The 20368-nt window shown below is 37.6% G+C and overlaps 2 pseudogenes; one reads left to right on the top strand and one right to left on the bottom strand.

Annotated features, from left to right (window-relative positions):
* Positions 1–855: 855 nt before the first annotated feature.
* On the top strand, positions 856–1962 carry LOC116470541 (uncharacterized; annotated as a pseudogene).
* Positions 1963–16383: 14421 nt separating this feature from the next.
* Positions 16384–20368, bottom strand: part of LOC116470540 (keratin, type II cytoskeletal 8-like) — an 82940-nt pseudogene continuing 78955 nt past the window's right edge.

Below are 20368 nucleotides of genomic sequence, written 5' to 3'. Positions count from 1 at the left end.
AGACTATTTCAAATATATAGAATAGAAAATTTGAAATTAAAACAATAATTAATGAAAGCATACTTATACCTTTGTTCTAGAAGTAGAAGTAAATCTCATATCTGGAACTACTGGTAGATTGCTTAAAAATCCTGTTGATGATGTCAATAAAGCTGCCATATTTGCAATTAGAAATGACACTTCTCAGCACAAAACCATACATTTTCACATTTCATGTTTATGAGTATTAATTGTGCTATTTCCTCATGCCCTACACCATGATGAATATATTGGTGCTGTCAAAACACAGAGTAAAACCCCAAGGACCTTATTGATTAATTAGCTTTTCCAGATTATCTGGAAATATAAATTTTGTTTCCAAAAGAGAAGTAGGTTTAGTATGTTTCCTAAATCTCTGAAATTAGAGAAATATGATTTATAAAATATCTGCCATTGTATACATGTTTATTTTTTAATTCCATTATCAAAATATTTATTTCCTACAAAATTGAACTAACAATAGGTATTTAAGTAGAATATTCGTTTTTTTGTTTTAAAAAAGGTTCTATCTCAACAAGACCATAAAGTTATTTTAAGTGGGTTAACAATGGAAAAGTAACACATTAGGAATGGGACAGGCATAACACTCTGATTGGTAGAGCAGAAAGATGATATTCTTGTCAAAACTGTAATCAGAAAATTTTCTAGACATGCTAAGCTAAGTGTATTAGTCCATTTTGACGCTGCTGATAAAGGCATACCTGAGACTGGGAAGAAAAATAGGGTTAATGGACAGCCGAGACCACGTCCACCCCACAAGCACAGAGCGTCGCCCTCGCCGCTCTGCCGGGCATCCACAGCAGCAGCTAGCTCATCATGAATGATGTTATCGCCGCGCTTCTCATCAGCAAGGGCTCTGGCATGTGCAAGGCCGGCTTCACAGGTGACAACGCCCCTGGGCCGTCTTCCCCTCCATCATGGGCGCCAGGGAGTGATGGTGGGCATGGGTCAGAAGGACTCCTATGTGGGTGATGAGGCCCACAGCAAGAGAGGCATCCTGACCCTGAAGTACCCCATGGAGCACGGCACCAACTGGGACGACATGGAGAAGATCTGGCACCACGCCTTCTACAACAAGCTGTATGTGGCTCCTGAGGAGCACCCCATGCTGCTGACCCAGGCCCCCCTGAACCCTAAGGCCAATCATAAGAAGATGACCCAGATCATGTTTGAGAGCTTCAGCAACACCCCAGCCATATACGTGACCATCCAGGCTGTGGTGCTGTCCCTGTATGACTCTGGCCTTACCACTGGCATTGTGATGGACTCTGGTAATGGGGTCACCCACACTGCCCATCTACGAGTGGTATGCCCTCCTCCATGCCATCCTGCGTCTGGACCTGGCTGGCCTGGACCTGACTGACTACCTCATGAAGATCCTCACAGAGTGGGCGCTACAGCTTCACCACCACAGCCAAGCAGGAAATCGTGCATGACATCAAGGAGAAGCTGTGCTACATCACCCTGGACTTCGAGCAGGAGATGGCCACGGTGGCCTCCAGCTCATCCCTGGAGAAGAGCTACGAGCTGCCCAAACTCCCGACAACCAGGTCATCACCATCAGCAATGAGGGGTTCCACAGCCCCCAGGCCCTCTTCCAGCCTTCCTTCCTGGGCATGGAATCCTGTGGCATCCTACTGTCATCTCCATCATGAAGTGTGACATGGACATCCGCAAAGACCTGCATGCCAACACGGGGCTGTCTGGCGGCACCACCATGTACCCTGGCATGGCAGGACAGGATGCAGAAGGCGCCACCGCCCTGGCGCCATTGCTGCTCTGGAGAGTTAGTACTCCGTGTGGACCAGTGACTCCATCCTGGCCTCGCTTTCCACCTTCCAGCAGATGTGGATCAGCAAGGAATACAACGAGCCCGACCCCTTCCTCATCCACCGCAAATGTTCAAGGCAGATTGTAACTTAGTTGCACTACATCCTTTCTTGAGAAAACCTAACTTGCCCAGAAAACGAGATGAGATTGGCATGGCTTTATTTGTTTTCTTTGTTTTGTTTTGTTTTTTGGCTTGACTCAGGATTTAAAAACTGGAACAGTGAAGGTGACAGCAGTTGGCTGGAGGAAGCATCCCCCAAAGTTCTGCAATATGGCTGAGGACTTTGATTGTACACTGTACTTTTTTTCGTAGTCATCCCAAATATCATGAGATATATTGTTACAGGAAGTCCGTTGCCCTCTTAAAAGCCACCCCACTACTCTCAGGAGAATGGCCCAGTCCTCTCCCAAGCCCAAAAAGGGGAGGCGATAGCATTGCTTTCATGTAAATTATGTAATGCAAAAATTTTTTAATCTTCACCTTAATACTTTTTTACTTTGTTTTACTTTGATCAGCCTTTGTGGCCTTCCTCTTTTGTCCCCTAACTTGAGATGTATGAAGGCTTTTGGTCTCCCTGGGAGTGGGTGGAGGTAGGCAGGGCTTACCTATACACTGACCTGAGACCAGTTGAATAAAAGTGCACACCAAAAAAAAAAAAAAATGAAGAAGAAAGAAAGAAAAACAAATAGGTTTAATGGCAGGGGAGGCTTCACAATCAAGGCAGAAGGCAAAAGGCACTTCTTACATGGTTTTGGCAAGAACTAAAGAGAGAGAGAGAGAAGTGAAAGCAGAAACCCCTTATAAAACCATCAGATCTCATGAGACTTATTCACTACCACGAAAACAATATGGGGAAACTGCCCCCATGATTTAATTATCTCCCACCGAGTCCCTACCACAAGACATGGGAATTATGGGAGTATAATTCAAGATGAGATTTGGGTGGGGACACAGAGCCAAACCATATCACTAAGTAACTATCTCTTGCATGCATTTAAGCTGCATTCAACTATATGTTTTTCTCCTATATGTGTTGCTCTGGAAGCCCAAGTCTTAAAACTGGAACCCTTGCACTGGAATTGAGAAACTCATTGACTATCTCAAGTGCTGTCTCTAACCCCAAATTACACTGGAGGCGATTTCTATCTTTACAAGCTCCATCTGAGCTCCGTTACCATCTTGGGCTGCTTTCTCTTCTGGTTTTCATTTCCTTGTTTGTTTGTTTGTTTCCTTCGCCCCATACACCATTTCTTTAAATTCTCCTTAATTCCAAAGGCCTGGACAGAAAACAGAAATGCATAAGACTTGACAACTCAGTAGGAGCTCTGATTTTACCCTGATAACATCAGGACAACAGAAAACCGGGAGGAAGTGAACAAGATGCAGATTGCACTCTTTCCCCCACCCAAAGCCATGAGCCCTTCTCTGGATCCCACTCACATTCCTGAAGCCAACAGACTGCATGCTCAAGATGTTTAGGCCTTGAGAACTTCACAGGGGAAAGCCAAGGAAAATGACACTGCTGAAGCTGATACAGCACATCTGCTTGCCTCATGGCCTTAGTCATTGGATTTCTGAAGCACTAAATAATAACTCACAAATTCAGAGCAAGTTATTCATTAAATGAACTTTGTGCAAAGATAAATGGGATAGATTAATGAAGACTCTGATGTATAAATTTTCAAATTAATTGCATAATTGAGACTGATTAGCAACAAATATTTAGTTAGAAAAGCAAGTCACACCCTATAGGGTGAAAGGTTCTACCCATTGTCTATTTCCAGAATGGTGAAAAGACTACACCAGTGAACTGCACCAGAGCAAAGTCCTGGCAGTAACAGAGCCTAGGATTGCCTTTATAGCTGCTGTCAAAAGAGTGGATATCCACATTAACTATTCTGGATCCTCATTCTGGTCGTAGTTTCACAGCCAGACTTGTTTATCTGTAGCACAATCATCTCTGATCCCAGAACTTACCAGCTTTCTTACTTTCCTCCATACTAACGTTTATTTACCAATTATATTATCACCATACAAGTACTGTGTCACAGCTTCTAACATTGCCTAACACACAATTTGGGGAATTAGAAATAGTTACAACGGCTCCAGAGACAAGGTTTTGGACTTTATACTATATATTTTAGACATGTTGTAACAAGTCCTTAAAATTTGAGAGTGCCTATTCTTAGGTTGAATCAGCAAAAAATGTATGCCACGTAGCAACAGCATTGTAATTCTAGACCTATTATTTTGGTATGATTACAACTTATGAATTCCAGAATTATAAATTTTAAAGGGTTATATGAAATTGGTTAATTTCATCAATTAGATATTGTCTCACTACTCCCTTGTTTTTTGTTTTTAGTTTTTTGTTTTTTTTTTAGGAGACAGGATAAATATTTGTGAAACCTCCAGGATACCATTCTATGCTAAATTGCACCAGAGCCAGATTGCCTATGTGGGAAAACAGGCTTCATCATTTATTAACTGAATAACTTTAGTTAAGTTTTGAATCTTTGCATTCTTTGGCTTTTCATCTATAAAACAGGAATAATAAAGGTGTTTATTTCTAAAAAATTTAATGAGTTAATACGTGTAGAGAACTAAGAAGAGTACTAGGCTCATAACATACATTCAACAAATGTTACACATTATTAGTATCAGTGTTTGGAAATACACAATACTATATTTCAGCTTTTAAATGGCAAAATAGTGTAAGAAGCAGGTACATTTTAAAATGCAAACTGTGACGGATATCTGTAAGAATAAGTTAAAGATGTGAATCAGGAATATCAGACTTTAGATAATTTTTACAGAAATTTCCAATTCAAAGCAATAGCTGAAGTACACAGTATAGAATTTAACAAATGAAGGGCATATTAATGTTGAAAAAAGAAACATTTTGCAAATCTCTAACCTTAATTTCCCTGCATTTAAGACATTTTGACTTTTATATAAATTTCTTATTCAAAGGAAACTTGCTGAAATGTTTGTCCAATGCATCTTCACTTTTTAAATTATAGGACCTGGTGGTATCTCTATCATTCCTTTCGCCTTGCCTTGACCTATCATCTCTCCTTCTGAATTAAATTTCCACAGTAAAGCATATGCTCTCCTTGATTAGCAAGTCTCTCACATTTTAAATTCAGGAACTTTTTATATTCTTAGAAGTTATCAGCTGAGCACAGTGGCATGAGACTGTAGTTCTAGTGACTTGGAAGGTTGAAACAAGAAGATCACTTGAGCCCAGGAGTTCAAGGCTGTGGTGCCCTATAGTCATACTTCCAATTCGAAAATGATGGCATAGAAACAAGCTGGCTTCACTCCCTTCTACAGAAAACCAAAAACAAATATATAGCACCAAGATGATCACCAGCAATATCCTAGAACACAAATATGAGGATGAATCAGTTCCTAGAGCCACAGAGAAGTGAAAAAACTCCAGCAGACAGTAAGAGAATCAGATGTTCATGACAATGACACCCCTCCCTGGAATCTGCCCAGCCCCAAATATGTAGAAAATGTTCATTGACTCTCAGTTTCTACACTGGAGAAAGTGAGACTGAGGTTGACAGTCAGCTTCTCTACTGTCTTATGTTCCCTGACAGGAGACCTGTCCCTACCTCAAATTGTGGGAAGCATTGTGAGTACCTAAAAGGAGAAACATCTCTGAAGACAGCCAAAGACGAAGTAGAGAGGCAGGACTAACATCCTGAATGCTAGAAACTGCTCTGTAATTCAGCCAAATGACATGCCAAATCAGAGTGGCTGCTTAGCAGTACCATGCCGTAGGAGGTACATTCCACAGGGCCCCTGAGCACAAACTACAGCCAGCCTTTTCACACTGCCAGGATATCCACTTTGGGACCTCCCCTATTTCTGATAATCAGTCTCTGATAATTTGCTAGAGCCAAGGCAACATGGGCTTAATGTGCCATCTAGTGCTGAAAAGGAGGCATTGACCTAGTGGAAAAAAAGTATAAGAAATTCAACAGATAAATTATGAAGAATCTCTAAGCAAACATACCCAATAAAAAACAAAATAAGCCAGGCAGAGAAAACTGGAATGAATAACTAATTGTTCAATGCAAAGACACAGAGGTACATTCACACACACACACACACACACACACACACACAAAAACAACAGCAAACAAGAAACCATGACCTCTCCAAATAGACAAAGCAATGAACCAGTGACTGACCCTAACAAGACTGATACATGAGCTCTCTGTCCAATAATTCAAAATAGGATTTTGAAGGAAACTTAGTGATCTCCAAGATAACACATAAAAGCAATTTATAAGTTTATCAGATAAATTTTATTGAAATAATAACAAAAGATCAAACAAAAATCTTGGAATGGAGAAACATATTTGCTGAATCCAAAAATTCATTGAAGGCTCTTTGCAGCAGAATGGACCAAGCAGAGGAAAGAATCAGTGCTTCCAAAGACAGGGTGTTTAGAAGTACACAGTCATAGGAGAAATAACAACAAAAAAAAAAATCAAAAGGAATAAAGACTACTTATAAGATATAGAAAATTACCTCAAAAGACAAAATCTAAGAATTACTAGTATTCAAAAGGGAGCTGAGCAAAAGAACAGGGTAGGACACTTACTCAAAAAATAATAACAGAAAAGTTTCCAAAACTTGAGAAAGAAATAAAAGTTCAGGTATAGGAAGGACAGAGAACATCAAATAGGACTATGCCAAGATATATAATAATTAAACTCTCAAAGGTCAAAGACAATGAGAGGATCCTAAGAATCAGCAAGAGAAAAAAAGCAAACAAGATGTAAAGAAAGGCCAATCATCTGATGACAGACTTCTCAGTGGAAACCACATAGGCCAGGAAGGAGCAGAGTATCTTCAAAGTGTTGAAAGGAAAAAAAAAACTGCCATTCAAAAATACTTTATCTAGCAAAGCTATCATTCAAGAATAAGGAGTCACAAAGTCTTACCTAGGCAAACAAAAGCTAAGTCATCACCACCAGACTTACCTCACAAGAAATGGTAAAGGGAACTCTTCAATCTGAACAACAAAAACATACTAATGTGAATAAAGAAAATATTTAAAGGCACAAAATCCACTGGTAAAATTAAGTACAAAATCATCCCCAGAATACTCCAATTCTGTAATTCTAGTGTGCAATCCACCCATGACTTTAGTATGAAGCCTAAAAGATAAATACATATAATGTTAGCTACAGAAACTTATTAAAAGATAGGCAATAAAAAATGTAAATTGAGACAACCAAAATTCAAAATGTGGGATGATGGAGTTAAAATATAAAGATTGTTTTTATTTTTTTCTTTGTTTGTTTGTTTTTACTCTTTTTTGTGTTATCTAATACAAGTTGTCATCTCTTTAAAATAATTTGTTATATCTATAAGATATTTCACATAAGCTTCATGGTAACCACAATGCAAAAACCTATAATAGATACATCAAAAGTAAAAATCAACACATTAAAACATTCTACCAGCAAAAAATCAATTAACAACAAAAGATGACAGGAAGAAAGAGAGAGAGGAGCTACAACACAACCAGAAAACAAGCAACAAAATAGCAGTAGTAAGGCCTTACTTATCAATAATAATGCTGAATGCAAATGGACTCAATTTTCCAGTTAAAAATATAGAGTGACTAAATGAATAAAAAAGCAAGATCCAACTAAATTCTGCCTATAAGAAACCTCACCTATAAAATCACAGCTAAAATGAAAGTGTAGGAAAAAAAAGATATTTCATGTGAATGGAAACCAAGAAGAGCAGCAGTTGCTATACTTACATGAGATAAAATAGATGACTAGAAAAGACTGTAAAAAGAGACAAAGAAGGTCTTATAAAGATAAAACAGTCAATACAGAATGGAAGATAGCAATTGTAAATATCTATGCATCCAACAGCAGAGTACCCAAGTATATAAAGCAAACATTAATAGCTCTAAAGGGTTAGGTAGACTGTAATATAATAATATACTAGTAGGAAACTTTAACACCCCTACTCTTAGTAATGAACAGATCATCTAGAAAGAAAATCCAAAAAACCATTGACATTGAACTATACTAAAATAAAAAGGCCTAATTGACCTTTACAGAACAGTTGATGCAACTGCTGACGAATATACATTATTTTCATCAGCACATGGGACATTCTCCAGAATAGATGATATTTTAGGCCACAAAACAAGTTTCAACAAGTTCAAAAAATTAGAAACAAAATCGAATGTCTTTCTGACCACAATGGAATAATACTAGAAATCAATAAAAAGAGAAAGCTCAGAAAGTACACAAACACATGGATATTGACATGCTCCTGAATGACCAATATGGTCAGTGAATAGACTAAAAAGAAAATATAAAACTCTTTTGAAACAAATAAAAATAGAAGTACATTTCAAAATCTATGGGATACAGCAAAAGCGTACTAAGAGCAAAGTTTGTAGCAATAAATGCCTATATCAAAAAGAAGTTGAAAAATCTCAGGTAAACTAATGATGCACCTTGAAGGACTAGAAAAGCAAGAACAAAGCAAACACAAAATTAATAGGAGACAAGAAATAATAAAGATCAGGACAGAAATAACACTGCAACTAAAAAAAAATCAATGAAAACAAAAAGTTAGATCAAAGAAACAGAAGATCGATGAAACAAATAGATTTTTGAAAAAAAAATTGGCAAACCTTTAGCTCAACTAATAAAAGAGAGAAGACCCAAATAAATAAAATTAGAAATTAAAAGGGGACATAACCACTGAGATTATAGAAATATAAAGAATTATTACAGACGATTATGAAAAACAGTATACCAATACATTGAAAAACCTAGAAGAATTGAATGTATTCCTGGACACATATAAACTACCAAAACTAAACCATGAAGAAATAGAAAACCTCAAGAAATCAATAAATTGAAGTCATAAGAAAATGTCTCCCATCAAAGAAAATCCCAGGACTTGATGTCTTCACTGCTGAATTCTACCAAATGTTTAAAGGATAACTAATATCAATTCTACTCAAACTCTTCAAAAAAAAAAAAAGTGAGGAGGAATGAATACTTTCAGACTCATTCTGTGAGGCCAGCATTACCCTGATACCAAAACCAGACAAAGACACAACAAAAAGAAAAATACAGGCCAATATCACTAATGAACACACATGCAAAAGTCCTCAATAAACTACTAGCTAACTGAATTCAGAAATACATTAAAAAGGTCTTCCAATATGATCAAATAGGATTCATCCCAGGGATGCAAGGATGTTTCAACATAGGCAAATCAATAAATACAACACATTGCATTAAAAGAACAAAGAACAAAAACCATATGATCATTTCTGTAGAATGCTGAGAAAACATTTGATAAAATTTAGCTCCCTGCTTTATGATAAAAACTTTCAACAAAGGAATATACCTTAGAAGGAATATATTCTTCCGTGCAGAAGTAATTGCAGTTTTGCAATTACTTACCTTTAGTTACCTTTAATAGTAGAAACCACAATTACTTTTCACCAAATACCCTAAACTAATATAGATATAGTATATATAGTGTGTATACGTATACATATATAAATATATATGTAAAATGTAGTATAGAAGAAATATATCTTAAAATAATAAAGGCCATATATATGACAAACCCACATCCAGCATCATACTGAATGGGGAAATATTGAAAGCCTTTTCTCTAAGATCTCAAATAAGACAAGGATGCCTACTGACTTTCACCACTTTTATTCAACATAATACCAGAAGTTTGGGACAGAACAATTAAAAAGTGGGGAGGGGCATCCAAGTCAGAAAGAGAAGAATTCAAATTAGCCTTGTATACAGGTGGCATGACCTTACATTTGGAAAAATCTGAAGACTCCACCAAAAAATTGTTAGAACTGACCAAGGAATTTAGTAAAGTTTCAGGATAAAATAATCAACAAACAAAAATTACTAACATTTATATACACCAACAGCAAATAATCTGCAAAAGAAATAACACAAGTAATCTTAATTACAATAGATACAAAAATATATAATACCCAGGAATCAATTTAACTGGAGATGAAAGATTTATTTTTATAAATAAGTTTTTCCTCTTGGAAAACTATAGAATACTGATAAAAGAAATTGAAAGAAACACAAAAAATAGAAAGATATGCCAAGCTTATGAATTGGAAGAACTAATATTGCTAAAACAACAATTCTACCCAAAACAATTGCAGATTCTATGTAATCCCTATCAAAATACAAATAACACTCTTCACAGAAATAGATAAACTAAAATTTATATGAAACTACAAAAGACCCCATGTAGCCGCAGTAATCCTGAGCAAAAAGAACAAAAGAACATCACACTACGTGACTTTAAAATACACTACTAAGCTATGGTAACCAAATTAGCATGCTACTGGCACAAAATCAGAAACGTGGACTGGCATAAAATCAGAAACAATGGAACAGAATAGGGGGCCCAAATATAATTCCATGCATTTACAGCTAACTCATTTTTTATGAAGGCATCACAAACATACATCAAGAAAAAAACAGTAGCTTTAATAAATGGTGTTGGGAAATCTGTATAACCATACTCAGAATAATGAAACTAGACCCCTATCTCTCACCACATACAAAAAAATCAAATCAAAATTGAAGACTGAAATCTAAGATCTGAAACTATGAAACTGCTAGGTGAAAACAATGCTAGTGGACAGTGGTCTGGGTGAGTTATTTTGTTTAAGACCTCAAAAGCACAGGCAACCAAAGCAAAAATAGACAAATGAGATTACATCAAGCTAAAAGCTTCTGCATAGCAGAAGGAAACAATAAACAAAGTGAAGAGAGAACACACACAATGGGAAATAAGATTTGCAAAGTATCCATCTGAAAATTGATTAATAGCTAGAATATATCAGGAACTCAAACAACTCAATAGCAAAAAAGTAATTATTTAATTTTAAAATGGGCAAAAATCTGAATAGACATTGCTCAAAAGAAGACAAATGGCTAACAAGTATACGAAAAAATGCCCCAAATCACCAATCATCAAAGAAATGCAAATCGAAACCACAAGGAGATATCATCTCACCCCATTCAGAATAACTTTTATCAAAAAGGAAGGAAATAACAGAAGCTAGCCAGGATATGGAGAAAGGGGAATCTTCATACGCTGTTGGAAGGGATGTAAATTAGTACAGTCACTGTAGAGAACAGTATGGAGATTCTTCAAAAAACTATAAACAGAGCTGCCATATGATCCAGCTATTCTGCTAATGGGTTTATATCCAAAAGAAAAGAAATGAAAAAATTGCAGAGATATCTGCACTCCCATATTTATTGCAGCACTGTTCATAATATCCAAGATATGGAATCTACCTAACTGTTCATCAATAGACACATGGATAAAGAAAATGTGGTACATACACAGTGAAATGCTATTTAGCCATAAAAAAAGAATTAAATTCTGAGCTTATTATGTTAAGTGATAATAAGCCAAGCACAGAAAGACAAATATTGCATGTTCTCACTCATATGTAGGGGGAGGATCCAAAGGAGGAAAGGATGTAGAAAGATTGATTTCAAAAGTTTTTTCAAAAGAAATGACAAGGGTCTCTGAAGAACTTTTATGGATATGGATTATATCTGCCAATATTTACTGTAATTTATATTGATTAAATTGAAAAAGTAAACAATATGTACTTACTCATTTTAAAATAACCATAATAAACCATTACCTGTTCACTATTAATGACATATTTTATTTAAAACCAAAAATTTAGTGAGAAAGTAGTATTTTCCATTTTTACCAATCTCTTAAATGTTTAGCTAATAGAAAGAAGACAATGAGCTTCTCATATTTGCTTATACCTTTAATCTGCTACAACATCTCTGGTTATGTAGCCTCTGGAAAAACTCCACAATAATACACTTGTGATAAGTATGAAGGGCATTGGTATTTCAGCATTATTACGAAAATAATTTTGAACTTTCAGATCTCTCGGAAGTATTCTCAAGAGATCCCAGAAAACCACGTAAATAACCACTATCCTTGAGTGTTCACGTGTTGTCTAGCAAGTGTGTGTCCCGCAGTATTGTGCACTATGAGGTACAGGAGAAAAATTAGATAATAAAACCTCTTTAAAAAATTTATATTCTCACTAAAGAGATTCAAAATATACATATTCAAAATTTCATGACATTTTAAGGCAATTCCTTTTTTTTCTTTCCTTTCCTATACTACGTTAAGAAGTGTATATGCGGCCGGGCGCGGTGGCTCACGCTTGTAATCCCAGCACTTTGGGAGGCCGAGGCGGGCGGATCACGAGGTCAGGAGATCGAGACCACGGTGAAACCCCGTCTCTACTAAAAATACAAAAAATTAGCCGGGCGTGGTGGCGGGCGCCTGTAGTCCCAGCTACTCGGAGAGGCTGAGGCAGGAGAATGGCGTGAGCCTGGGAGGTGGAGCTTGCAGTGAGCCGAGATTGCGCCACTGCACTCCAGCCTGGGCGACAGAGCGAGACTCTGTCTCAAAAAAAAAAAAAGAAGTGTATATGCATTAGCTTCTTAGGTGAGGTTACAGATCATAAAATTAGGGGGAGAGCCAAAATAGTTCAAAAGAGAAAAAAAAAATCACTGTAGCCTGAGAAAATTTCAAGAGTGGAGAAGTGACTCGAATTGAACCCAAAATAATCAGTAAGACACAAATGGAAATTAAATATTGAGAAGGAGATTTCAAACAGCATGACATAGCAGGTGCACTCATGGTTCTTTCAGAAGTTGCAGAGGAAACACATGTAAAGGCAAAATGAAACAGAATTAGACTGGGACTTAATTGTGGAAATATCTGAATTATAAATTGAGGATGTCAGAGTCCTTATGTAAGTAATGGGAATCACAGATGCTTTTGGACATTGGAGTAAAGTGAAACGTGTAGTCTGGATAAAGAAGAAAGAGGATTGGAAAGCGGGAGAAGCAGCTGGGAAAGGATGAAGTCATACAGGCATTGCACAGCCAATCAAAAACATTTTAAGGAATTTTAGATTTTGTGGACTAGAGCTAGATGATACATTCCACTACCACTAACCACTTTGACAGCATCAGTAGCCAGCCCCCTCACCACGCGAAATTGAGAAAGATTGGATGGCATATATCACAAACACCCACGTAAATTCTGAACAGCAACAATTTGCAAAATCTGTAAACCATCACATAATTCAGTCCTCTGGGTTTCACCACTGTCCAAATATCCTATAATTAACAGCTTTAATCCTTGCCATGAAACACCTACCTCTGAGAGGGACCAACCATTCTCTTGGGGGCTTGCAATGTGACAGGTTACCATTGGCACTTTCGGCTAGCTTCTAGGGCATGCTATTATCCAGAGTTATCTGACCATTATAGTTTCCATTCTAGCCAATACTTTTTAAACCAGGGAATAAGTAGGAAATGGGAAATTAATATCAGCAGTCATCATTTTGTTCTACATTATGATCTTTTTGTGGACAAAATTATTATTGCTATTATTAGTAGTAGTATTATTTATAGTGTGCTTACCATGGGTCAGCCATTTTCCTAAGCAAAGGGAACATTTTAATCACTTTTAAAATGGTTTTTCAGAGGGACTGCTTAGCAAATGGTTTTTCTATCTTACTAGCTGGAACTGGATATATGCCATTCTGTTTGTTTGTTTGTTTTGAGATGGAGTTTCGCTTTTGTTGCCCAGGCTGGAGTGCAATGACACGATCTCAGCTCACTGCAACCTTTGCCTCCCAGGTTCAAATGATTCTCCTGCCTCAGCCTCCCAGGGAGCTGTGATTACAGGCATGCACCACCACACCCAGCTAATTTTTTGTATTTTTAGTAGAGACGGGGTTTCTCCATGTTGGTCAGGCTGGTCTCAAACTCCCGACCTCAGGTGATCCACCCACCTCAGCCTCCCAAATTGCTGGGATTACAGGTGTGAGCCACTGCACCCGGCCAGGATATATGCCATTCCTAACTGCAATCTGGGAAGATGAATCTCCTAGTTTTCCAGCCTTTCTACTAGAGGAAATCAGGGAAAAGATGGTTGTAAATGGCCTTGGTGCTAACAATTACAGAATCTGTCATAATACCAAAGCATGGCAGCATTATTGCTTTTGTGGGCCCTTGGTACTTTTACCTTTGTGAGTCTCTTTCTCTGTGAAAATATCAATATACATCTTCATTGTGACAAAATAATATTTTGTGACTATCTTGACATAAAGATGAATGTATTAAAATAATTATTTCAACCTAAAAGCTTATTTTTTCTTCTGGTTTTAAAAAAGATTAAAATTTCTTGTGGGCTCCTGAAAGTATTGTTGGCTATAACCCTATTGTGTTTAATGAGTGATATTTAGCACTATAAACTTTCCTCTTGAAACTGTTTTAGCTGTGTTGCAGAGATTCTAGTAGGTTGTATATTTGTTTTCATTATTTTTAAAGAATGTCTTGATTTCTGCCTTAATTTCATTGTTTACCTAGAAGTCATCCAGGAGCAGGTTGTTTAACGTCCATGTAATTGTATGGTTTTGAGAGACTTTTTTAGTATTAATTTCCATTTTTATTGCCCTGCAGTGCAAGAGTGTCATTGGTATGATTTTTTTTTAATTTGTTGAGTATTGCTTTGTGGTTTACTATATAGTTAATTTTAGAGTATGTGCCATATGTAAACGAGAAGAATGTATATTCTGTTGTTGTTGGGTGGAGTGTTCTGTAGATGTCTGTTAAGTCCATTTCATCAAATGTCAAGTTTAGGTCCCAAATATCTTTGTTAGTTTTCTGCCTCAATGGTTCTTAGTATGATTAATACTTGGTATTTGTATTAATACTGTCTCGGTATTTGTGTTAATACTGTTTAAGTATTAATACTTTCAGTGGGGTTATCTAAATCTCTTTGTAGGTCTCTAAGACTCCCTCTTTGTCTTTTATTATTACCGTTGTTTTCAAAAGGTTTAAAGCCTCTTTTGCCTGAAATTAAAATAGCAACCCCTGCTTTTTTGTTTACCATTTGCTTGGTAGATTTTTTTCCATCCCTTTACTTTGAGCCTATGAGCATCATTGCATGTGAAATGGATCTCTTGAAGACAACATACAGTTGGGTGTTTCTTCTTTATAAAAGTTTCCACTCCACTCCATGCCTTTTAAGTGGAGTGTTAAGCTTATTTACGTTCAAGGTTAATATTCAAATTTTATCCTGTTGTATATGTTCAAATTTTATCCTGTCATCACATTGTTAGCTAGTGTTTATGCAGACTTGATTATGTAGTTGCTTTAGAGTGTCAATGGTCTATGTACATAAGAGTGTTTTTGTGGTGGCCAGTAATGGTCTTTTGTTTCCATGTTTAGCATTCCCTTAAGGACCTCTTGTTAGGCAGGTCTGGTAGTAACAAATTCCCTTAGCATTTGCTTGTCTGAAAAGGATTTTATTTCTCCTTCACTTATTAAGCTTAGTTTGGCTGGATATGAAACTCTTGGTTGGAATTTATTTTCTTTAAGAATGCTGAATGTGGGCCCCCATTCCCTTCTGGCTTGTAAAGTTTCTGCTGAAAGGTCCACTGTTAGACTGATGAGGTTCCCTTTGTAGGTGGCCTGCCCCTTCCCTCTAGCAGCCTTTAATGTTTATTCTTTTATGTTGACCTTGGAGAATCTGATAATTATGTGTGTTGGGAATGGTCATCTTGTAAGTATTATGCTGGGGTTCTCTGAATCCCCTCAGTTTGAATGTTGACCTCTCCAGTGAGGTTGGGGAAGTTTCCAAGGACAACATCCTCAAATATATTTTCAAAGTTGCTTGTTTTCTTTCCCTCTCTTTCAGGGATGACAATTAGTTATAAGTTTAATCAGTCTCTCTACATAATCTCATATTTCCTGGAGATTTTGTTCATTCTTACTTTTCTTTCTTCATTTTTGTCTGACTGAGTTGATCCAAAGAACCCATCTCCAAGCTCTGAGATGCTTTCCTCAGCTTGGCCTGTTCTGCTGTTAATACTTCCAGTTGTATTACAAAATTCTTGTAGTGAGTTTTTCAGCTATATCAGTTTAGTTAGGTTCTTTCCTAAAATGGCTATTTCATCTTTCACCTCTTGTATCATTTTATTGGATTCCTTAAATTCCTTGGATTGGGTTTCAACTTTCTCCTGAATCTCGATGATCTTTGTTGCCATCCAAATTCTGAATTCTAATTCTATCATTTCAGCCATTTCAGCCTGGTTAATAACCATTACTGGGGTGCTAGTGCAGTTGTTTAGAGGAAAGAAGACACTGACTTTTTGAGTTACCAGATTTCTTGCCCTGGTTCTTTCTCATCTATGTAAACTGATGTTTCTTTAATTTTTGAAGTTGTTGTCCTTTGGAAGGGGATCTTTGCTTTTATATTATTTTATGCCATTGGGGTTTGATTTTAGTTTCAGTCTACTGGCTTCATTTCTAGATGATATTGGGGGGCCCAGACTCAGCTCAGTCCTCGCAGGCTGCATGCTGAAACTCCTGGGCTGCATACTAGGGGGCTGGGTCCAGGCCCACAGCTTTGTTCTCTTGTGCCTCAAGGTTAAGCTGCTGCTGCACTGGAGAGACTGAGGTATTTCTGATCAACTGGCAACAACACTTTAGTAGGGAATGCCAGCAAAGCACTTCACTGGGCCTTGGCAGCAGGGGGTCAATGCTTACATGCATGCGCCAGCAGCAGCCAGGCACTGGCATGGCAGGATCTGTACACACACTTACACCACTGGCAGCAGGGCAGCAGGGTTTGTGCACATGTACATGCCACTGGCAGTGAGGCAGCAAAGTCCAGGCATGTGCATGCCAGCAAAGTGGTAGGGGGAGGCCACGGGTGAGTTCATGTGAGCAAAGTGGTGGTGGAGGCTGTGAGTAGGTGTGTGGTGGTGGGGTCTGTCTGCTGGAGCTCTCTGATGGTAAATCGGGGTCTGCCAGTGACAGAACAATGGCAGCAGCTGCTGGGATGTGGCCTGGTTGGCCATCCAAGGCCACGCAGCCAGAAAGGGACCCTGGAAGAGGCCGGCAGACAGCAGGGCACTCAGATCAGACTGGTCCCATCCCAAGGCAAGACAGCCCTGCTCTGTCCAGGTCCACTGGATAAGAAAGGCCAAAGCCACCTGGAGGAGCATGGCAGGCCTTGGTAGATGGGCATACATAGCGTTGCTACACTGCAGCCATTCCCAAATCAAACTCTCTGGGCTCCACACAGGCTAGAGTCCTGTTCCTGCCACTTCTCCAAGCAGATTTTCTTGCCAGCTCAAATGTCCATGGGGGTCGGGGGGTCTCCTGCAGCTAGGATTTCAGAAGTCTGTGGTAAGAGTGGGCCATTCCTCCCCTATTCAACTCAGTCTTTCCCCAAGAGCCACTGGGAGCTGGGAATGAGTCCTTGTACTCAGCAGCCCCATATAGGATCCCTAGGTTCCTCCTTCTTTGGCCCAGGGTCTGCATCCTGTCTTCGTCAGCTCTCAGTGACTTACTTATGAAGACCTGCTCAACGTGTGCCAGTCTTCTTGATGGTCCAGTCTCTTGGTGAGTATTTTAATATAAATTGATTAAACTCCATTTCCTGGAATCCTCCTTATGGATCTTCTGGTACCTGCAGGTCACCAGGCAACAGAGCTATGGCAGAGCCACCTGTCCTCACCAAGCAGAGGGGATGGAGCAGTGGAGATCCACCAGAACCCCGTGGGCAGAAATAATCCACATATATTTCTTATGTTCTCTTCAGGGATAACCAAACTGAGCATCAGGAAGACTGATTGCCTTGACCAAAGTAACACACCTTCATTGTTCTGTTGGCCATGAGAGAAGCTTGAGCTGAGTGGAGGGCAAATCCCAAGCGTTCCAGCACCTGGCTGTGTAGTCTGGGTGGGGGCTGGAGAGCACCATCTTGGATGCAGCAAGATCTAGGGAAGTGCCTGACATGGTAGCAGCCACATGTCATGGGCTGGATTGGAGACTGGCCCTCTCAGAGTGGAGGCAATGCACTGTCCTGCAGACCATACTAGCAGCTAGTCATTTTAGAATAGAAAAAGAATATAAAGTCTTTATTTTTTTATAAAAGGGCTCAAATTATTTTTGTCTCCAATGTCTTTTGAGAAACAGTCAAGGTCTTCTATGAAAGGGAATATAAAGTCTTTATTTTTTTATAAAAGGGCTCAAATTATTTTTGTCTCCAAAGTCTTTTGAGAAACAGTCAAGGTCTTCTATGACTTCAAATTCATTTCTTGCCACCAGGCCAAGCCTATGATGCAATCTAGATATAGTAAGGAGTTTAAAGTTTCCAAATATACCATGTTAACTGGTTCATGTTTCTATAACTCTGTGCAGATTAATTTCCATTTTCCCTTTTTGTATATTATAAAGTGTATTACAAAAATTATTTATCACTAGTATATCGTGATATCAAAGAATATCTGGAGCTTTAGGGAAGAGAAGAAATTCAACTTTAGGGAAGAGAAGATAATTTCAACTTGCAATAAACACAATGACAGATAGAGGCACCAGAATGCATATTCCATGAAGAGACAGAAATTTTTTCTATCATTCATCGGTGTACCCAGGACCTTGCCAGATAAATAGTGGAGACTACATGCATCTGCTGAAATCTGCATGCAAAGTCCTATAAGGTATTCAAAGAGGTATACAAATTGTGGCTTCCTAGAACACTTACTGTTCTATGTGACCCTTGATTCAAACTTTAATATAAATGTTAAATCTCAGAAAGACAAAATAAGCTTCAAGAAGATATTTGTGAATACTTTGTATTAGTCACATTAACCAAACAAAAGTTTATATTTAAAATGCATAAATTCTTAGTACTCAGGTAATGAAATAATCTGTATGCCAAACCCCCAGGTCACAAGTTTACCCATATAACAAACCTGCACATGTATCCCTGAACCCAAAATAAAAGTTAAAATATTTTTAAATGCCTAAATTGTGTATAGTAAATTTTGAAAAGATTTTAGAATAAATAATAAAGAAAATATGTTCAATAAATAATCCATGTAAAAGCAACTAAAATAAAAACTTCTCTATAAGCTAAGCATATGCCAAATTGAGAACAGACTTGTGGTAGTAGAAAGTGTAATATGAATACCAAATGGATTTTGTACATTGCATTATTTCATCACAAGATAATTCAGGCAAAATTGTTGGTTGCAATTCTAGTCCCACAATATATGGAGGATTTGGTGTCCACTAATCAGGACTCAAACTCAGTTCATCTAATACGGAATAATGATATCTTTATAGAAATTTAAACCTAATTCCTAATCCTAAATGACTAAAATATTATGTATTATTTCTTATTCTCCAAAAGTCTGTGGCTATAAAGGAAGTTTAGCTTCATGTAAAGACATGGCTATGGCATGGGCCAATAGACACATGTAAGGTGCTCATATGCAGGGACCATTTGTACCTCTTTGTGCCACTGGTGCTTAGCAGTGTTTGGAATATATGTATGTTCAATAAATGAACAAAGAATAAATGAAGCATGGATGAATTAAGTAACCCCTAGGCAATGACTGTTAACGGTTGCTGAAACAATTGGATCAAAAGCCGTTGAGAGGCTCTACAATATATGAATCGGGCTGAAAACACCTGATCCTACTTATCAATCTTAATATCACAAAGCTAGAGACAATGAGATAGTATGGGCCTCCTGATGTGATGCAAAAGAAAGCACATAACATGAAATAGTGTGCTGAAAAGTTAACGTGAATCTGCTCACCTCTCTATGCCTTTCTATCAGTTTACAAGATACACAAGGACAGAGAAATGTTACCTGCCACTTAGAATGCTATCAGCAAAATCCAAGATGTGGGAAAAGCTGTGATATGAACAAGCAAGTTTCTTCAACAAATAACTTGTAAGGAAAATAAAAGGGAAAGATAACCTATGGATCAGACTGTGAGATGTGGAGGGGGAAATACTGTCAAAAGAACAGAAAATTAGGGAAAATTGAACATTGAATATGGATAACACTAAAGAACTACTGTTATTTTTCAGCCTGATACTATTTTGCTTATGTTAAAAATAAATGCAACAGAATCACTTTTCTTTTAGAGTCTCATACTGAAGTATTTGCAAATAAAATGATACGTAGTCTTGAATTTCCTTAAAAATAATGTAATGGGATAGAAGCGAGTGCAGGCAAGGTCAGCTATGTGTTACTAATTATTGAAGCTGCTTGACTGATACATAGAGATGCTTTTTACTTGTTTTTCTACTGTAAATGTGTGCTGATTTTTAAAAATATAATTCAGTAATTGTAAAGCTCCATACACACTATCTAGCACAAAGTAAGCACTTAATGAATGTTAGCTAATATAATTTTTTTAAAAAAGTGCTGTGTGGATGGTGCTGACATGCATCTGTTTACTTTGTGCAAGGGTGTGTATAATTTGTTAATGTTTACATTTCTCTTATGGTAATGACAGAATAGCTTATTTCAGACTAACTCTCCCACTGATAATTAATA

The sequence above is a fragment of the Hylobates moloch genome, unplaced genomic scaffold (genome assembly GCF_009828535.3).
Source record: "Hylobates moloch isolate HMO894 unplaced genomic scaffold, HMol_V3 SCAFFOLD_6, whole genome shotgun sequence".
Classification (NCBI taxonomy): Eukaryota; Metazoa; Chordata; class Mammalia; order Primates; family Hylobatidae; genus Hylobates; species Hylobates moloch.
Note: the sequence above shows the minus strand (reverse complement) of the source record. Positions and strands in the feature narration are given on the sequence as shown.